This window comes from Bombus vancouverensis, chromosome 13 (assembly GCF_051014615.1).
Source record: "Bombus vancouverensis nearcticus chromosome 13, iyBomVanc1_principal, whole genome shotgun sequence".
Classification (NCBI taxonomy): Eukaryota; Metazoa; Arthropoda; class Insecta; order Hymenoptera; family Apidae; genus Bombus; species Bombus vancouverensis.
In genome coordinates, this window is record NC_134923.1 from 1,362,343 (window position 1) to 1,384,293 (window position 21,951).

The 21,951-nt window shown below is 40.0% G+C and overlaps 1 long non-coding RNA gene across 1 annotated transcript; it reads right to left on the bottom strand.

Moving 5' to 3' along the window:
- Positions 1–679: 679 nt before the first annotated feature.
- On the bottom strand, positions 680–20,350 carry LOC143303514 (uncharacterized). The gene is made up of 5 exons (XR_013059905.1): positions 19,663–20,350; positions 19,271–19,338; positions 16,956–19,170; positions 16,555–16,682; positions 680–1,070 (listed from the first exon to the last, which is right to left on the bottom strand). It is a non-coding gene; the product is annotated as an uncharacterized LOC143303514 (long non-coding RNA).
- Between the last annotated feature and the right edge of the window lie 1,601 nt (positions 20,351–21,951).

The following is a 21,951-nucleotide window of genomic DNA, read 5'->3' on the forward strand; positions in this document are numbered from 1 at the left end:
CCTCAACAATTCGAATAACCTCAACAATTATGTTGTAAAACTAAGAATAACATCCAAAATATTGCAACAAATCCAACACCTCTAAACATATATACAGAAATACCGCAAAACACTTTAGCCATTCGCCACTTGGACGAAGAAGATGAAACACAACACTTGGAACAAATTCAGATGAGCACCTATCAAAGTGCGATTCCACAAATCCATAATGAAGAAACATTAAGATTTTGGAGAACCAAAATCATTCTAAGAAGGGGAGAATGTGGACTTGTGCGATTCCACAAATCCATAATGAAGAAACATTAAGATTTTGGAGAACCAAAATCATTCTAAGAAGTGGAGAATGTGACGGCCACCGCGCCTCAAATGACGTCATCCAGATAGCCATTATCAGCTTTTACACACGGCACCCACAACTTCCAACATCGCCCTTTAGCACCAATACTTTTAGGATATAAAAGCCGAGCATCTACCCAGAAAGCGCAGTCTTGACAAATCTTCTCGACCCCCGGTCATACTTCGGAATTATACGCTAACGTTACATATTGTAAATCTATTGTATTCTTATACTTAATCAATAAATATTGTAAAAGGAAATATAAGAGTTGGGGATCCTCCTCATCTAATCTTTCTTTTATTTTCTTCTCATGAATATTACGTGATACAAGCATAATCGAGAAGCAAGAAAGTCAGTGGTAATCGAGGATTGTTGATTGTTAAATAAATTATATTGTTGAACACCGCCGAGTATTTCTTGGGCACCTTACACCAAACGCCACCTCATGTATATTATACAAGTCAAATGACACGAGTCTGAATTAAAATAATAAATTCAAGAATCCAAATAACAAACCGTTTTGAAGCGACGCCCGAAACGGAGATAACTTATCTCGAGCGCTCATGTTGACGGGCGCATCAATACAGAAAATGAAAGTAACAAGAGAAGTTAAATTAATTATAACAAATGCATATCCATGTCGTATTTCGTTGATTTTTCAAGAATAATTACAATACTAAAATTTTATTTATTTACATAAAGCGTCAGGATATCGATGCAACATAGCACGCACCTGAAACATACAAATAATTAATAAATGATTAATAGTCACAAATTAGAACATTAATAACGAACAACGATAAATAATAATAAAACACTAACATTTAAACAATATTAAAACTCACAATGTTTATTAAAAGAACATGTAAAACGTGTGGTAATTTAATGACGAGATTACTCGATATTGAAACCGTCAAATATATTTTAAAGTAATTATAAATACAGAGAAAACCGTAGGTTGCTCGATACTGGTCGTTAAAAGAATGTTCGCTAAGATGCTCGGTACTAATTCGCTAAGACTGTGTGTAATTCGCTAAAGAGATCGCACGTGACTGAGACTGATAAAACTGGTCACCTTACGATCGCGTTCGTTTATTTATGCTGGTCGAGGGGGTACCGGTAAATTTCCATTCGCCTTTGTTAGACGGCTCCACGAAGCGGCGACATTGTTTTTGCCCGAAGTTTACTTATTATTATTACAGTATATCCTAACTTTGTCGATATTCCGAGGTAAGACCACACGTGGCTCGATTTGTCCTCTAGCTCGTGTGTCGCTATAATATTATATATGTCGGGTTAACATTAGAATTTAAGGCGCGTAACAATTCTTAGTTTGGATTAGCCATCGTTTTACGAAGCAGAGATTATATTTACACGCATATACAAGTATAATGAATATTGAGTTTAACGAATAATAAGTTTGACGAATAATAAGTTTAACGAATAATAAGTATAACGAATAATAAGATTAAAGAATAGTATGTTTTACGAATAATAAGTTTAACGAATAATGAGTTTAATGAACGCTATTAACAATGCTCTTGGGTTCAGACGAATCCACGATCAACGGGATAACTCTTTACTATGCGTAGGCATAATAGCAAGCATGCGTAGGCATAATAAAATAATTTTAGGCACAAAATACGATTGCTCAGACGCTAGGTAAAACTGCTCGATGTGTAACTCTCCAAGGCGATTGCACGAATAATAATCTGATGGAAATTTTCCGCGCTGCATGATTGCATTTGTTTGTTATATGCTCGTTGGAAGCATCGAGAAGGTTCCAATTGCCGTTGCTAGGCAGTTCCTGCCTAAAGTTTGATATATACTCGTTGGAAGCATCGAGAAAGTTTCAAACGCCGTTTCTAGGCATTTTCTGTCTGGAGTTTGATTATTAATACAACGTGTGTCCCATTATATTGACACCTCCAAGGTACAATCCCATGTGGCTAGGCCCGTTCTTGAGGCCGCATGCCGCCACAACCACATTTCTAGGGAGAACCATACAACCACTCCACACCTCCGTCAAGCAAAACGCTCATCCCGTGACCGTGGCTACGTTCGGCGACCAGTTGTCACCTCGAGCCCAATTTCGCTATCACAAATCTCGAACAATTACAATCAGATCGAATGACAACAATTGCTTAATTACAGCTATGATAAAATCTAGGCTCAAGCATTAGAGGACTTTCCCAAAATTGCAAAGGGAAGGCTCCGGTTTTCCTTTCATCTCCGACATATAAATTTGTAAGTATGGGATGCGGAAACAATTAAACGAGTCTGAAAAAAAGCAAATTCTTGAACTAAAACAGCAACAATTATTAGTAGCAAAAATATCGTAAGTAATATCGTAAGTATCGTAAAGTAATACACAATTTCTTAAAAAATGTTGAAGATTATGATAAAAAGAAAAGCACTGGTCGGTTGCCATCGTTATCCGATCGTAATAAGCGAGCAATTTGCGTCTAGCAAGTTGGAACTCACAGTTAACAACGAAGGAAGTAATGAAAAAATCTAGTGTTAGTGCCAGTGTTTCAAGTGTTCGTCGAATTCTACTATACTGCAAAGATGTTAAGAGGCTAAAATTGAAAAAGAAACCTTCGTTAACAACGAAACACAAAATAGAAAGATTACGCGTTGCAAAAGAAAGAATGCATTGGAAAAGAAATGAAGAAGGGTACTATTTTCAGGCGAAAAATATTCAACTTGGATGGTCCTGATGGATTCCAATATTATTTTCATGACATAAGAAAGGAGAAAATGTCAGCAATTCGAAGACAAATGGGAGGAGGCAGCGTGATGGTTTGGGCCGGCATCGGTTATTTCGACAAGACATGTATCAAGTTCATCGATGGGAGAATGAATAGTGTCCGGTACATAAATTTAATCAACGAACAAATAAATAATCATGCAGAACGCGTTTCTGGGCCTGATTACATCTTTCAACAAGATAATGCACCTGTACACACATCAGGATTGGTCCAATCATACTTTAGTGCAAATATATATCTGTTTTGCCGTGGCTAGCACGCTCTCCGGACCTTAATATTATTAAAAATTGCTGGGCAGAACTTGTTTACTGCGTATACGCGAATGGAAAACAGTGTCAACACGTACAAGAATTAAAAAATGCAATTGTACGCGAATGGGATACATTGAGTCAAAATTATATTCAGAAACTACATAAATCGATAGCAAATCGTACAATAGAAGTAATAGAAAATAAAGGGGGATGTACTCATTTTTTTTTGTTACACACTAAATCTCATAATATTTTTAATTATTTTCAACGAACCGCATATCCTGAGCTCATAATGTTTTGATACCTATACGTTACAGACGAAAAACATTACACGCGTCATTGAGAAATTGAAGATAGCTCACATGGGCTATCTCTTTGACGAGGAATGTACCTATATGAAAACCTATAGCACGATACGCAAACAATTTTAGTCCCTCCAGACAAATCCGTATTCAACGTAAAACAATTCCATAAACGGACAAACTTCCCGTACATTTTCCATCTGCACTTTTCGTCCTAAAAATGGAATGTTCATGAATGAAACAAAAGTTCGTCTGAGCGACCCTAACGCTTGCGTAATATCTGGCACCCTGCGTGCGAGTTAAATATACACGCGCGTGTCATATGCTCAAGAATGTCACACGCTCAGAGGGTAGACGAAACATCCTGCATGCCACAGCTATCGGAACAATAACCAGATAGTAACGGAATAGTCGCCTCTGATATACACCAGACGATACCCCCCCCCCCCCCAGGGACTAAAACCCCAGTATAAAAACCCTCCAAAATAAGTTCGGCCCAGCCTGTTAAAACATTTTGAATCAGTCTCTTATCACTTTGAATCATTCTGTTGTAACACTTTGAACCGTCACTCTGTTGGATTTGCATAATAAATTCTATTATCATATACAAGGTTCAATTTCTTCACCTTATTCGTAAAACGTTTGAACTGCGACGCGAGGAGATCACCAGCGATCTATCGGTTTCGTGATTTCTTGTGTCTCCGACGTGACATCCTCCTCTTTCTGGACCTTTCATTCTGGACCATCGATCACCTCTCCTCCACCAACTTCGTAGTGTTCAACGAACGGCTACGACCCGCAGGTGAATTCTGCGGGACGACGAGATGTGAGCCCGAGGTTTTCGTTCGATTTGCCAAACTTGAATCGCGAAACGGTTAGTTAGAGTTTTGTGTTTCTGCAATCGACATGGTAGATTCATTTCCGGCCTTGCTTAGCGTTGGTTTAGCGAGACCGCGTGCAGAATCGAATTCTACGATAATTGAACAATTTTCTGTTCCCGGGCCGTGGAAGGCGATTGGGAACTCGATTCCAGTTGTTCGATTGAGTAATTTCATTCTGGACGATTCTTTGTCGTCGATACTCTGTGGTTTTTTGCTTGCGTAGACAATAATTGTATCAACCAACGATAGAGTTACTTGAGATAGCCAGTTATTTGAATCAGTTACTCGAAAGCTTAGCGATGAGTATTCATATATACTGTAAAAATAAATGCCAAAGGTATTGTATACTTTCCTTGTTAATTTATAGGGAAAGGATAATTGTTTATTTCTGTATATTGAATCTGAACAAGTCAGCATCCTTGTTTGTTTGGATTATAATGCAATGGTGGACTCTCTTATACAATAACTAATACTATTCACGGATCGATAAATTGTATCCAAATTATAAATTTCTATTGCATAATTATGCTGTTTTACGGCAAATAGAACAATAAGATGGTTTGTAATTTGTAAAATTAACGTGTAAAGCTTTATTTGTTTTATTAAATTGACACTGCTACGATAAGAGCATTTATACGCTCGCAATTTCATATTATAACCTTATAATCTGCAATTTGTGGTGCTCTGTAATAAATTCGTGGTTTCTCCTGCTGCACGTTTCCGACAAAGAATGTAAAACAAATAATCATATGACAATTCTTTATTTGTAGTTTTATATATGGCCCGACTTTTATTTATAAGACTAAATGTTATTTTTTTCTTTTTAGTAGTAGTCATGCTATCGTATTTTGTATACTTTGATCCTTTTTATACTGTTAGTCCATCTTTCGAATCTATTTTACCGTATTCTTTAGCTACATTATTTGGTAACATTCTCTTGTATTTTATAAAAAAATATCTCCTGACTATTTTCTATGAAATCTAGATAAAGAAATCTAGAAAGCTGAATAAAATCCTTCAAGGTCAAACTTTAACGCGAAACTAAACTCTCCAAACTCAGATTCTATGTTTCCCAGGAAATATCTACCATTCACGAATCCGAACATTCTCCCCAAAACCAGTCAATCATTCAGGCTCTACTTTCATCCACATTCTCCGTGTCCTCGTTACAATTTATACGACCCTCGTCTAAAATCTTCGTAGCCCAACCGAAAATTGTCAACCGTGGCATCCTCCGAAACACAGGATCCCTAAACCAATCCCCATATCAGAATCCCATCCAGAATCGCAAGCATTTGCCTTGTCACGTAAACTTGAGGTTTGGATGAAAAAATAGCTGAGTCGTGACACAACTATTAATTTTGTTTTAATTAAACTTTATTATAAATTCAGCAATCACAATGTAATACACACTGAATTAACATAAATCACAATTCACTCCAACCACGTTATATAAAAACTAGTTACACTAATACGTTAAGTACGTGACTGTTATAAGGATAGAGACAGGTAAAGATGTGTTGACTGATGAGAGTTTGTAGTTTTTTCTGCCTAAGCGTTCTCGTATTATTACGGAGGAAAGCTCGGCGTGGGTGTGCCTCTTTGAACTAACTACGCGGATTTGTTGTTCACACTTTACGTTAGGAAAAGTGAGGGTAACGATCCGCGATGCCAACTGGTTATAGTCCAAGTTAATAATTGAAGATAGGAGGAGGAAGCCTCCTACCAACGTAGCTCGTAGGTGACATTGTTTATGAGAAAAACCAGCATTTCCGTTAGCCAAATATTCGATCTTTCCCACTAGGTAACTACCCGCTTCCTCCGTGTTTGTAAGAGCGTCCAATATACCTAAGGACTGCTTTAAATACCAGCTATAAACCGAAAATACTTGCAGTACTGACGAATTGAGCCAATGGAGAGCAATAGTGAAATCCGTCCAATAAACTGTCCGATTTATTTTGACCGGTAATGCTTATCCTATTGTTGAGTTTAAAGATGTAAGTAGAAGGGCTCCACTCAGTTCAAGTCGTGGAATGGTTTGCGATTTGAGTGGAGCTACCTTTGATTTCGCCGTGAGTAGTCGTGTCTTGATGTTTCCGGCAGAATTGAATGTACGTAGATAAATATAGGATCCATGCGCCCTTTTGCTGGCATCACAAAAACCGTGGAGCTCAATCTCAATGGCTGATTTTATTATTGTTTTGCGGGGGAACCGAATATCATTAAGTAATGGCAATTTGGCATAATATCGGTTCCACTCGAAATGCAAGTTTGCTGGGAGGGACTTATCCCAGTCGACTTTCAACGACCAGACTCGTTGAAGTATGATCTTTGCTCTAACAATCCCTGATGCGAGCAATCCTAGAGGATCGTAGATTCTGGCGATTACAGAACTGATGGATCGCTTTGTCACACGAGAGGTGTGGGCATTGGCTTCGACCGAGTAAAGTATTGCATCATCATGGGAATCCCAAAAAATGCCGAGTATTTTTAGAGTTTGCGACTCACCCAATTGTAACCTACGATTTTTATCCTTTTCGGATAGTCCTCGAAGTATGTCCTTATCGTTAGAAGCCCATTCTCGGACCTTTAAGCCGGCCGATCGGAGAAGTTCAGTAAGTTCTTGTCTGATCGATAGTACCTCTTCCTTCGTATCAGCTCCGGCGAGGGCGTCGTTGACATAAAAGTCGCGCTGTAAAACCGATGGCGCTCGCGGGAATCGATGTTCCTCGTCGTCTGACAACTGTTTTCGACACCGTAGGGCTAAGTATGGGGCTGCTGATAGTCTGAACGTCACGGTGTTGAGTTGGTATGTTTCGACCTCCCCGTTGGAATTACGCCATAGAAGTAGTTGATATTTCTGGTCTTCTGGACGTACTAGGATTTGTCGATACATTTTCTCAATATCGCCCGTTAGGACAAATTGATGTGAGCGGAATCGCATTAGAATGTCGAACAGATCCTCTTGTACCTTCGGACATGTATGAAGAGTATCGTAGAGATACTCCTCACATAGTTGTTCCAATTCCGAGAGATTTATGGTAGGCAGTCTTTCGTCGATATCCCAAAAGCGGGCGAGATCCGTTTGTATATCTGTCGTGATTGCGTGGAATGAATGTATAGTCGATTGAGCGGCTGGGCTCCCCCCAATAACCCAACCAAATCGAATCTTTTGCAAGCACAACTCGGTATGATTGGAATGAATTGCCTTGATCTACCCGACGCATAACGAGGCTAAGGTTGGTCCCGAGCTCATTGGGCTTGGCCCGTGGAATGCTGGATCGGCTAATCATAGATTCCTGGGTATTTGTATGGTTGAACGGTCGACTGTTTGATTTCGGACCAATGGTGATATGGTCGGTATTATTAAAAATGTCACCGTACGTTTATATGTGCCCTCCATGGAAGTAAGGGTGGCTGTGATGTGGCGCCTCGTCGTAGTGATTAAGTTATTAAGAGCATCGATTGGGACCGCACATCTCCTTCGCCTTATGCCGAGGGAGTTTGCGAACTTTTCGTTCATGAAGTTCATACTAAACCCAGTGTCTAGGAAAGCTCTGGCTCGGATTGGTTGTGCCCTATTATTTAAAATATCGATCTGTGCTGTGACCAACAGATCATGATGCAGCGTGACGGTTGGAGAAATATTTATCAACTCGGTCCTTTTTTTTGTCTTCGGTTTAGCTAGTCAATTTTTCCCCGATTGGGGTTTGGACCAGGAGTTTTAGTCGGTGCATTTGGTCCGTGATGACCGAGATTCATATTGAGGAGGAGTTTTCCGACTCCTTGTAGGTGACGGAGGAGATTTCCACGAAGGTTCTCTGGTACGTTTCGAACGATGTGAAGAATGCGGTGTCGGCGATCCAGGTAATGATCGTCTCTGAGAGGATCGGTCGTTCGACGAACGACCGTTCGACGACTGTCGCGCGACGATCGACCGTTTGACGACTGACCGCTCGATGATCGTACGCTTGATACGCGGGAACTGACATTGGTATGTTCTCGATGTAAATATGTGTGGTGTCAGTGTACACATATGTGACACGAAGCAGCTGAACATTGGGTAAGAGAGTGTGCTCTGCCTATGCAATTTGTACAGAGTGATGCCCTTTTTACAAGTTCAAAGCGTTTGGTTGCCGATTTGGCTTTGAAGGCCTTGCAATGCTTGATTTCGTGAGGCCCTTGGCATGTCGGACACACCAACGTCCTGTTTGTTGTGGTGAATGTTTGCCCTCGCGGTAAGTGTTGTTGGTGATGGGGAGATTGATAGGATGACCTTTTGGTTTTATTCGATTTCGATCGGAGGTCATCATCGTTAGCCCGGGTTTGAATAGACTCCATCAAATGTGTGTATGATGGTATTCTTTTATTAGGCAACGTGCGCTGTCATGGACGAAGGTAGTTTCGATGAAAGCAACTCGATGAGTGTTATGTTTGAGGTGATAGACTCGCCTAATTTCTCTAGCACCTTAAGACTTACCTTGACTGTTTCAAGCAAGTCTTCTACGGCTTCTGGTGTTTCCTCCGTTATTTTAGGATAGTTTCGTAGCAATTCCCAATGCCGCATATAGATTCGACGGTGATAGTCTTTCAGCATGTTATGAACGATCGAGTAATTGGAATCTGTGACTTCCAACGACGGAATGCTTCGTGAGGCCCTTCCAGTTACGGATGCTCGAAGACATTGGAACTTTTGAACCGATGTTAGATTTACATTGCGGTCAACTGTAGACACGAATGTATCGTAAAAATATTCCCATTCTTCGATGGAGCCGTGTTAGGTAGATGATACATTTACACTATACATGGAATGTGTGTGTAAGCGTCAGAGGACGTCCAGGTATTAGTTGAGACAAAAGACTGTTGGTAGCTGTTAGAAGCATCTAGAATAGTCTGTTTGACAACAAGCGTGCGTGTAAGAAGGTTATCGAGGTCTTCAAAGTGTAATATATGTCGGAGATAAGAGGACACCGGTGCCTTCCCTCTGAAACCTCGGGAAAATCCATAAAAACATTGTAATTAAAATCTGCAGTTGTAATTAAACGATTTGCCGTCATTCTACCCAATTGTATTGACTCGACATATATATGTATCGATGTTGTGTGCGAATAAAGCAATTAACCTTAACAAGCCGTCAAGCTTAGTCAAGGGCATCTCCGGTAACATAATCGATATCGGTTCGGACTCATTGCCGGAATCGCGTTTTTTGAGTATCGACTGGGTTGATGGTTGTAGTTAGTCAAGGAGTTCTAGTATTCGTGTGTCAACGTTGTTATATTCTTGCTCTAGAGATACTACACGCCCAGCTTCTTCGTGGTCTAACGCTTCCAATTCGTCTTGGACCGCTATTATTTTCATCCAATGATCTTCGAACGATTTGCGGCAAGATATTAGGTAGTTCTTGCTTACCCGTCTAGACTCTTCATATTCGTCGAGTTGACGCTTCGTGATTGTCAATCGGCCGATTAAGGCGCTTCGTCTCCGCCGCAATGTACTGATCTGTTCAGCGTGGGCCATGTTTTAGTTTAATAGATTGAACGAGCTTATCTTGAAGAACTGGATGTTGGTCCGGGAATCGGTTGTTATTCGTTATTGTGCGGTGTGGGGTCGCGCATATGCTTAGCGAGGGAGGAGTTCCTTTCCGATAGCTACTCGTATGGTTAGGTGATTAAGTCGATAAAATGTTGATTTAACGTGACACTGTATGGTCACTGGTAAGTGCACTTTTCAATGGCACGTGATCCAGCTCGAAGGACCATGTATATTCGATCTATCGCGGGGAGACGGGATCGCGAGAAAGCACGTCAACGGGAGTCGTAAATTATCGTTACGATTATGAGAATCGACACCACGAACAGATCGATCCTCTTATTTCTTGTGGGATAATAGGGGTAATTGATGTGGTACAACACTGCGATTAACAGGGTTATAAAATTCATATTTCCAATAACTTAATACACTAAATAGTTACACCCTTACGTATGATATAAATATCGTAGACGATACTTTGACGTATGAAACTACGATAGATGAACACAATGTTCTTTCGTAGTAGAGCAAGGCTCTTACAGTTGAATATAAGACGAAGGTGACTTTCTTGACATAGCAGAAGTAGCAATTGAATAGACTGATGTTCCGTTCTCATGCAATTGCGGAGAAAAGCTCGGTGTGGGTGTGTTTTTTAAACGAAGAAAGTGGATTCGTTGCTCACACTTTTCGTTAGTAAGGTCGATGTCTATTGGTTCTTATCAATGTTAATGAGTGATGAGAGGGGAAGGAAACCTCCTACCAATGTTGCTAGTTGGTGTCATTGTTTAAGGGAAAATCCGGATTTTCCGTTAGATAAATATCCGTTTTTTCCGTTACGTCACTATCCGCTTTCTCCATAATTTTTAAGAGCGCATAGTAAACCTAAGGACTTTTCTAAAAACCAGCCATAAACCAAAAACATTTCTAGAATTAGAAAATCCTTCAGGACAAACATATTAACTTAAAAACATGTATTGAAACAATGAAGTTAAAAGTTAAAGGATTATGGTGGGTCCTTAGGTTTATTGAGGGTCGGAATGACGACGTTGGCTGTCAAGCAACGTGAGATAGAGTGCAGATGTCTTACGCGACATAACATATAGAACGTACAGGTACTTGGAGATTACGAAGCGATCGTGAGTACAGACAGATCGATCGTAATCCGACAACAAACTTCTGTATTCGGCGCATACATCTAGCTTATCTACCAAGCCACAGTAACCTAAACTATTCTTCTCGTAGCCCGGAAGTATTGGCAAACTTGTTATTGTTAGGCTCTCGGAACTCATCATGATCTCGAGCCGACGTAATTTTCACGACACGTCCAGTAGATACCCGCACTTTTGGCCGCTTGTACCGCTCTTATCACGCATCTACTTTCGAAATAGCTATTTCCTGATCGTTAAACAGCACCCTCTCTTTATTTTCTAACCAGCCTCCTGGAGCCCCTATTTTCTTGTACGATTAGGATCTCAATTTTTCCGCCACGATCCGAGATATCGCAGCTTTACGTACAGAATCTGTAATTTTTTTTTAAATCAAAATAATCCATAGGGCCAACTATTGGCCCCTTCTTCGTGTCTTTTAGCTTTTAATAGCATAGATAAACTTTCATTATGTTTGAAAACTGATAAAGAGGAAGATCGATATCGAAACACTGTTTTTGTTTTTATTAAAAATGTTTACTTTTGACATTTACCTTCATTCTTCCGTAACTTCAATTTCTCAATTATCTTCAAAACTGGCTGAACAAATACGAGGCAGAAAAAGAAGCGAATCATTATATAGCAGCTCCTAAAGCTGGGGAGGCGAGGGAAGAAATCACCGTCTCCGTTTCCGTAGAGATCAAAGCTCGAGATGTTTCGTGCGCTCGTCGCAAAATGAACGTTACGATGCTCAAACTTCTGTTCCTTTCACCAACTAGAAAGGGTGTCAGGCAGGGAGGGAGGGAAAAGGGAGGGGTTGAAACGGTGTCGATTCCGAAGGGGTTAAAAGAAACTACGCGATTGTATCGCTCTTTAAGTTCCACGAACCGCGAACATAGGACAAAATAGTATTGCAATGACTGTAGCAGGGTCGAAGAAGGAGAACGCGAACAGGAGCGGTTCTAGCGGCTTCTTTAACCGTTTCCACTTTCTCATGCAAACTTTAGTGAAATTGTCGTGCACTCGAGGCTCTTCCCTTTGAGAAGGGCGATCCTATTCAGGGACTACTCGAAAAACATTCGAGTGGCCATTGTACGAGTACGTTCGTCTGTTCAGGATGCTTTACCTCGTTGATGCACACCCCCTACACTGCTTTGCAACCTGGTAAATATCAGGGTAAAATTACTCACTCCAAGTGTCGTGTTAATAGAGGATGTAAGACTTTAATCAGATTTCAGATGAATTTTATTCCATGTACTTCTGATGCCAAATGAAAATTCGTATGTATTTGCTAAATTCGTACATGTCGTTCTTTATGATACTTGATTTTGTTCGATTAGAGAGTCGATATTAAAAATTAATCCCAACTTGATATTTCTAATCTTCCTTTTTACAGACAAATTGCTCGAGACTCGCCGAATTTAAAGCGACAACACACAATGAACCACATATGTTAACCATGATGTGTTATAGAATAAATTTATGAAATCTACTATTCTGTGAATAATGCTAGCCTACTTTATTGTTAGATAAATAATCCTATCGATGGCTTATTTTATTTCACTTAAAACAGTCCTGAAACAATGCATGTCTAAACTTCATGGTTGCGACACATGATTCTTTACAACCTTTAATTAAATTTGTCAAATAGTTTCGTTTTGAATAATAGAATTAACGAATATATAGTACGTCTACTTCTACTTTCATTGGTAAATTAATTAATACCACTTTTTTCATCTTTTTCAAAATAATAAAGCAATATCTCTAGATATTCATCCAGTATTCCACTAATTGCATTAACCTCTTCTGGAATTTTTAGAGACTCGGTGCGATAGTAATACACATAACCGGCAATTTAAAGCAGTTTACGATTGGATTTATGATTTACGATTTCCGATTTCTGATTTCAAAATGCATATGCTTAATGAAACAGTGGAGCAAAAAGCATTCATTTACAGTTTCCTACCATGTACTCGCGTTTGCTTGAAAAAATGGAATCCTATTACAGTCAATGATTAAAGTAAAGATACGATTCAAGGGGAAACCAGCAATGCGCCATTGGCACTGATAACATTACAGAATGCATTATCCATTAAAGCTTCATGTATCAAAAAAGTTTTCAATTATAATGAAATTCATTTTACATATTGCATATTCTGTGAATGGAATAATTTAATATAGATTTTAAGGAATTCTGTTCTAGTGCGAATTCTGATGGCGAGTTTCGAAAATATCCGTAGAATTAAATAAATAAACAAATATAGTGCTAGAATCGTCAATATCATTAAAAATTTTATGATAAATTAGTTGTTGAGATATGTATAATTTTCTGTGCTGGACTGGGTTAAATGCGTAGTAGAGATACTTGTAGTGTGTGGAAGAATGTGTGTGCGCAGCGTCTCGAAAACATAGGAATGTAAACTGTACAGTCGGTTAACAGTCGGGTATAGAAGAAAGTGCTGAGACGCGTGCAAGTGTGTATCGATGAATATATAAGAAATCGTCCATAAAATAAATATATTACTATTCTAATGTTAATCCTCAGTATAAATTTAGTGTTCCTATAAATTTATTTCGGCTTCAAAGATCCACAATTCTCGACATTAGTACAAAAACCTGAGCAAACCAATAATCAGATTACCCACTACTAAATCTATCAACATTCTATTCCTCAGAAGTTCTCCCAGAAAATTTTAATCTTTTGGCATCGTATCTTTTTAAAACCTATCACATCATTGACCGCGTCACACCGCTGACAGAATCTCCAGTACCGCTATTCGCCAATTTTTACTAGCCCTTTTATTGTCATAACTTGAAAGCGTATAAGTGCCAGAAAGAATATCTCCACGCCCAGTAACCGGAGGCTTTTCATTTTCCAGCATTGTTGAATTTCGCGCTGTACACTTGGTAAAGGGGCTAGAGTACACGTACGCGAGCCCACTACGATTAATCATTCTGTTTTTCGATGCTGCCTCTCCCCACCTCAAGCTACCTCATTTTTTTCGTTTTCGGCCAGTTATCACGGAGGAGTCGAGGGTAATTGTTCGCTCACAGTGCGAATAACAAGGGTGACAAAAGCCGGACGAGCCAGCAGGTTCGTTAGGCAAGTATTTAACGAAAAACGACGCGGGATTTCCCCGAGCTGTCTCCACCTCTTCTCGTCCGGCTAGTTTTTGTTTTAACCCGTTACGTTCATCCCTTTCTCCGAAGATACATACGAACACTTGTCTTTTAACTTTTACTATCTGTTATATACGTCATCCAAAAAAAAGAACTACTACTACTACAAATACTAAAAGCGAGCATAATGACAAAGTAGTAACAAGAATGACTTTCCGTGCTCTGGATAGTCCAGAGGACGGGGAGTCATTGGTAGTTGCCCTCTTCTATGGCAGTTTGCCGGGCCTCCACGGCTCGTAACCTCTTCTTTCTTCGGGCGCAATGCCCGCTGAAACTTACATCTAAGCTCGAGACTTTCTAAATCGCAAACCAAAAAATAAAGTACAAAGATGAAATAAAAACATTAATCGCGGACGCTGATCCAAGTGCACATGAATAAACAACGACCATTAGCGATCGCTGTCCGTTCGCATCTGCATGCTCGAGCAATATTAACGCTCGCTTCGAAAACTACTCGCGATCACGACCGCAAAATTAAAAATATCGACGGGCAAAGTCAGAGACGATGACATGTTCCATTCGTGTCAGCTTTACCGTCGATTATTCGAATGAAATTCCCTGAAGCAGGTTGGTCACTCGAAAACGCGTCTACCCGACCAGAGGTCCACCTCCACGGTTCTCACACATCACACCCGGGCGCAAGAGCCTACACTAGAGAGAACGTCCCAGGACGTCTCCGACACTCGAACTTAATACACAACATGTACACTCTAATTTAAGTACCATTTTCCTGAAATCGACTGACGAAAGCTAGTGACCATTGCGCAAAACATGATAAAACACGTCTAAAGAAATTATATCGTTAAAATAAATATCAGATAACTTGGAATTATAATTGTAATTTACAGTAATATTAACAGCGTGGTTACGCTTAATCGTGTAGCTAATATTACCACGAATTGCGATTGTATTGATACATAATTTGAATTAATATATGTCTCCACATTTTTCGTATCTTGAGTTGTAGCGAATGAGAAAAACGACGCAATTCCACAGCCTAATTACACACACACACACACACACACTCAATGTGGAAAATACGTCGTGCACGATACTCCTACACATGGTCAGCAGCTGAGAAATTTTTGCATTAATTATAGTCATCGTGCCCAATATCTTTTTCCCATTCAAGTAGCACCTGGGCACGTGAACGAGATCCTGACAATGGGCACGGAAATTGTTAAATCTGGAAATCCTAATCTAAAAACATGATTAGTTTGTCTCATTTGTATTTAACGAACTAACGTTCTTTGATTTTACATTTCATTACTTCGTTTCGGATTATAATAACTCTGCTTTATTAATTTAATAAATTACTGAAATTTTAATATTAACGAAAAAGTAGCATTAATTGAAAAAAGACTATGACTCGATGAAATGGAATAATTGTCTCTAAATGTATTACCAAGATAGAAATAATCTCCGGCAATCTCTTTGTCAAAGCACATTTCCGAAAATGCAGAAACAGTGTTCAAAATCATTGCTTTGTTTTAAAAATCTGCCTGTCGCGAAGTTTCTTCTTGCACATAAAATTTCACACATTCTTGTGCGGAAAAGAAATGAATTTTAATTTATATTTTAAATTCTACTTACGTTCATTATATCCAAAGTCAAATAAAAGAATGTGACTTAATATTGTCACAAAATGTATGTATCGTGTATTACATGTATCGTCATTATCATTGAGTGAATATTGCATCTTTCATTCCAACGAAATCGGAGGACATCCGATTTCTCCGCTAGAAAATGCTCAAACGATTCGCTTCGGTATCTTTTATTTATACTAAAATTCATTGCTTAAGATTAAGTGTATTTATGTCATACAGGTATATTCGTCTAGATATTTGCCTTTTGCAAATATTTATGCCGAATACTATTATACATATTTTTCAGTACCACGAATATATTCTCAAATTTATATGTTTAAACTAATTATTAAAAAATTAATGATTATAACCGCGATGTGCAAGAAGACCTATCCTGAACTAATAAATAAAGATATGAAAAAAATGTTACTATTCACGGGTATAAAAAATACCCGCGGCCACTATGCTCGCAAAAAGTTCTACATAATACAACCAATCACCCGTGCCGATTCGGACCTTTCATCCTACGACATGATTGAGTGACCGCAGGAACAAAAATGCATGCGACTCACCATTAGAAGCGGAGAAACGGAAAACGTTGCCATCGATAGTGCACTATCTCAGCAAATATCATTTCAAAGACTAACATCAGGCAGGAACTGTCGAAAATCCAATGGTGGAAATGGAGGTTGTGAAAAATCTGTTACAAAACAAAATAGGATAAATGATCGCTGATTATTTGAAAAGTTGGAAATGAAAAATGGAAATTTATTACATTTGTAACTTTAGTAATAATAAAGATTGAAATTCTAATAAACATCCATAAATGTAAAAACTGAAACACTAATAAAAAAAGTTTAAAATCCAGAAGTCAAGAATCGAATGATTTTTAAATATATTAGTCATTTTTTTTATAATTTGTTATTAAAACTTTTTTTATTTTAATAGAAGAATAGTCTTAGAAAACCCCAACCTTTTTTTTAATACGTGGAGAAATTCTCATGCACACCACCCAGCTTGGAAGCGGCGGGGTAGTGTCGGACTTTACCGACTAAAACTCCACGGTGGACCACCCCACGCTCAGCTGGAATGCCCGGGATCCAGAAAATTTTCGGATTACTGCCGGAACACTTCTGCGTTTTCTTCTGTCTAAGGGAGTCGTTCCTTGATTAGTTCGGGCATTGGGAGAGACCACCCCTCTCTACGCTATCCCATGGGCCGTCGTGCAAGTCTGAGAAGGTTCAGATTCTCCTCGTTGTGTCGGCCTCTATGACCACCTAGGATGGCGTAGGGCCGTCCTTCGGCGCGGAACCCTGCAAGGGTGGTATGTTCTCATCCTCTTCCGCTCTGTTCGTTCCTTTACGAGTATTACGCTTTCGCGACATGAGCGTACTGCGAGGAGCTCTTGTCACCCCCTCGGCATCGCTTTCACAACTGACGAGGGGTCTATCTTTCGCCAATCGTCAATCGTAGAGTAAGACGTGGGGCCTTCCATAACGTGAGCTGGACCGTGTCCTCGCCCTCGCCGCAGTGATGACAGGTGCTGGTCACCTCTCTTCCGATTTTCTTCAGGTATTCCCCGAACACTCCATGACCCGAGAGCACCTGCGTTGTCCAGAAGGACAGTAGAAACCCTCCGCGGTCTCTCCAAGCCTCCCAGTTTCGCAATACCAATCTAACGGCTTGGTGGCCCCAGATCTGGTTCGTCGATGACTAGGTGGGAGCGCCCCCGTTCCCATGCCTCTCGTCTAACTTCGTCCTGAATGTCTCGGGTCGCCTGCTCGGCGGGATGAGAGTCCCTGCCTGAGCTTCGGCTCCTCTGGTCTTCGAACATTCGTCGCGGCGCCAAGACCAGGAGCTCGAACGGAGGAGACGCCGCCAGGACAGTCGTCGACTCATTTGACATCGTCCGGCATCCGCTTACGATCCTGATGGCGGTCGTTCTATGAAGCCTCCTCAGTAAAAGTAGACTGTATCAACTTGTCATCAGATCCCCTGCCCACACCAGGGCTCTGTACAAGGCTCGAGAATGGACGACTCCCACATTCAGTCGGCGCACTCCGACTTCTGCCCCACTGATATTTGGCAGCAGGCCACATACGGTGTTGGCTGTCGTCGTCATTTTGGGAACCAGGAGATTGAAGTGCGGCCCGAACGTCCATTCTCTATCGATGATGAGGTCCAAGCATTTCATCTGAGATCCTACCTCAACCTCCTCTCCGCTTATGTCCAAACACAGGCCGGGCGGGGGAGTCCCCTACGTCAGTAGTCATAAAACCTTATGGCCTCCGACTTGACTGGGGATACCCTCAGGCCTAGCCTGTGTATAACCCGTATCACGCAAGGGGCGGCAACCCATATCTGCCTTCAGTTCCTCAAACGCGACCAGGCCACTGTTCGGGGAGACATGTGCGCCCACTACCACCATCCCGGTCAACTCGATCGCGGCATACTCCTTGCCCTGCTAGAGCAGGATCCCTGCGGCGGGTATGCCCGGTGCTGACGTCCATGTTATAGCGACTAAGCCGTCCAGGTCTTCGACCTAGTTACAGGTGTCTAGTATACGATAGAGCTAGTATATGATCGCCTCATGTTGATCTGGGGGAGCCGCATGAATCTACTTTACCAAGTCCATATCCATGTCCTCCCCTGGGCTATTTGCCACACTCGTCATCCCTTCCTCTTCTTGCGGTCGATCTCTCGCGTTATCACCCTGCCTTCTGTCCGTAGCAGGCTCCCGAATCCGGCTTGTCTCTTTAGTTCTTGGCGGAACGCATGCCGCCCCTCCCATTCTGTGTGTGGTGGGCACACCAAGTGAATCACAGAGCGGGCACCTCCACACGCAAGCATGGCAGCTCTTGGCCTGATGACCGACGCCTCGGCACCTGTAGCATAGCTGCTCCCGGTCTACCCCCGGTCTAAGTGCGACGCTGCCGGTGAGCGTCCGAATCTGTCTTCCTTACTGCTTCGTCGACAACGCTGAATTTTTTTTCTTGCTTTCCTGTCCCATCCAGTCCTTTCCTCGCCAATTTTCTTGCGCACTTTGCACACACGCACTGGTACAACACTCCGGTCCACTTTTTTGTCACCTTTCCTTATTTTCACTATAATTTAGTCTGCAAAGTACGGAGCGACGTAAACAAGTTCTCTCTGCATGCCGCCATTTTTTCCACTCAGAAAACCCTAACCTATGAAATTTTCAATCAAATTGTATTTCTTAATCAATAGTATTCAAAGCAAAATATACAGAATACACACAATTCAAGTAAGATATGTAAAGGTACTTACATTCTTGGCTTTTGAGCCACCGTTGGAGCATTCCCAAAGAAGACAAAGAAGTCCAAGCTGTGATATGTCTATAACAAAACAGAAAATATCATTAATATCGCTAATGCACAATAATAAACATGGAAATTTAACAATAATAAAGACTAAACTCTAATAAGTATATAAATTGAAACTTTAATATGAAAGTTTGAGAACAAAACATTCACTGATTTTTGATACGTATCAGACAGTTTTATTGTACTTTAATGTTAAGATTTTAAGACTTTATTTCAATTAAAAAGGACATTTACAGCTTTCTAAATTATCAATCATTTTTATTGTACAATTAACAATATTTCAAACAAAATATAATAAATAGAACAAATTGAAATACAATATGTAAAACTACTTACATTCATGAGCTCCTGCAGAGGTTTTGTCCTCTTGATACACTGACTCTAGTACCGAAAAAGAATGTTCAAAATAATATAAAATAAGACCACATTACCGCGACCGCTAAAATTATAACCGGTGAACAATAGCTCTAGTGTCGCGTACAAAATTGTTTGATAAAATTTTATTACTTTCGCTTGTGATTATTTAATTGGATTTAATCAAAACGACCGTGATTTGAAAATACTGAAAAATACTTTTGCGGAGCAAACACTGACTGTACAAACCGCATTGCACGCGGTCACAAATATTCCCTAAAAATAAAGTTGTTTATGGGTAGGGTGGGATGGGGAGTAGAAAAGAAGCGAAATATTGTTTCGATGTTTTTCTTCCTTTCTCTATCGAACGTTTATTTAGAAAATACTGCTACTTTTCTTTTACGTATGAAAAATATTTATTTAAAATTATAAGATATTTCTCGATTCGAAATGTTTACGAATACCGTGAATGCAATGCGAGCATTTGCAAGAATGTTCGTTACTAGAATATGAGATATACACTCCACTAATACACTATAGGCGCGTGTTATAAATAGTGAAAAATATTTGCAAGAATTCGGAAGTTCACAACTAAATATACTTAAATGATACTACAGAAACGCATGCGAAATCTTGCTTTGAAGTGCTTGAGTTTACTTGCGCGTCACCTTTATCAAAAAAAATATAAGTTGCAAAGTTAAACGATGGTAAAAAATATAGTAATGAATAATGCGAAAAATACACTAATGAAAGTAATAAAAAACCGACGCCACTAATAGGTTATAATACGTTGTAAACCTGACGCAGCGAGATCCACGTTATCGGTACGAAATGAGACGACTAAATGATTCCCTGTACCTTAGTTTCGCATAGCAACTTCCTAAGTGTTGGGGGAAGGGGGGGCACATGAGCTGGTGGCACAAGCAGCTACGCAGTTAACGATTACACGTTACTAGACAAAGAAATGTATACATCAACAAAAACATTCATCTTCTACGCAGTACTTCCTTTCGAATTACACAGCAGGAATGTTTCGAATTGCGCAACACGAATCTTTCTCTACATCGATATTTACAAACATCGTACAGTAATCTGTAGCCCTACTGGCAACATCACAGACACATTTGTCTAACATATTACCTTACTTACCTTACTTTATAACCTTATAACTTTGTGTGGAACCATTGACTGAAATTAATAAAAGTAAGGGTCGGTGGTCGCTAATGATTGGGTGGCTCTAGAGGGGTAAAGTTGGTAATAGCGGAGCATATGCCGCGGATATGCTTGCTCAGATCCTGAGTAGTTGCGTCTTCAGCTACTAGTAGTTACATGTAGTTAATGATAGTAGTTAATGATATATAAATTAATTAATAATTGTCAATATATAAATAACAATAATAATTTATCACTCAAAATAAATATTAATAAATAAATAATTATATTTTGCTCATTCATCTAAAATTACATTGAACAGATTCTTAAACAACTCATTGGAGCTTTTTAATGCATTCATAACAATTGTTTTCATTTCACTTTTCCGTTGTAATTTTAATGGGTTTTGGTATTATAGCTCCTCTACTGCTCAAGACCACGGGTAAAATCTCTATTATCTATACTGTATTTTGCTTTTAGGTGGTTCAGATATGGAAAGTACTTACCGATCTTCACCTGCGCTTTAAGGAAGTAATCTCTGTTGTCGTAGCGGATGGTGACGCCGACAACGAGAATCCGTTCGTCATTTTTCACCATGCTCCGGTTTCTACCGATTATCTCCAACCTTCACTGTGGGCTCGACAAATAAAGTACTGTTCTCTTAATTTATTGGCGAGGCGGGCTTTTACTTCATGGCGCCTTTTTATCCGGAGTCCAGTGAGTGAATTGACATAGTAAATTGTAATTATACGTAAATTGACATAACCCTAAAACATGTTCTGGGCTTTCCGGTTGGGCATGTCACCTTCTGCACGTCACATCTATATTCTGAGTTACTCGTGCTAATGTGGTTTTGGTGCCTAAGGTGTTCGTTCTGATTCGTCAGCGACCCCTTGGCCCTGACTTCGTAATTCGGCCCATTGCTTGGCTCTCTCCTTAATCTTTTGCTGGCCTACCCGGTGTCCTCCGAAGTGGCCTGCTAATTAATCCTCAGGAGTTTGCGTTGTTTTTAAGCTTCACCTTTTTATTCAATCATCTTTATTTGCAACCTCCCGTATCACATCAACCACTCTGCCCCACCACGGTCCACTGCAGATGAGTCGTTTTCTCATATTTCCG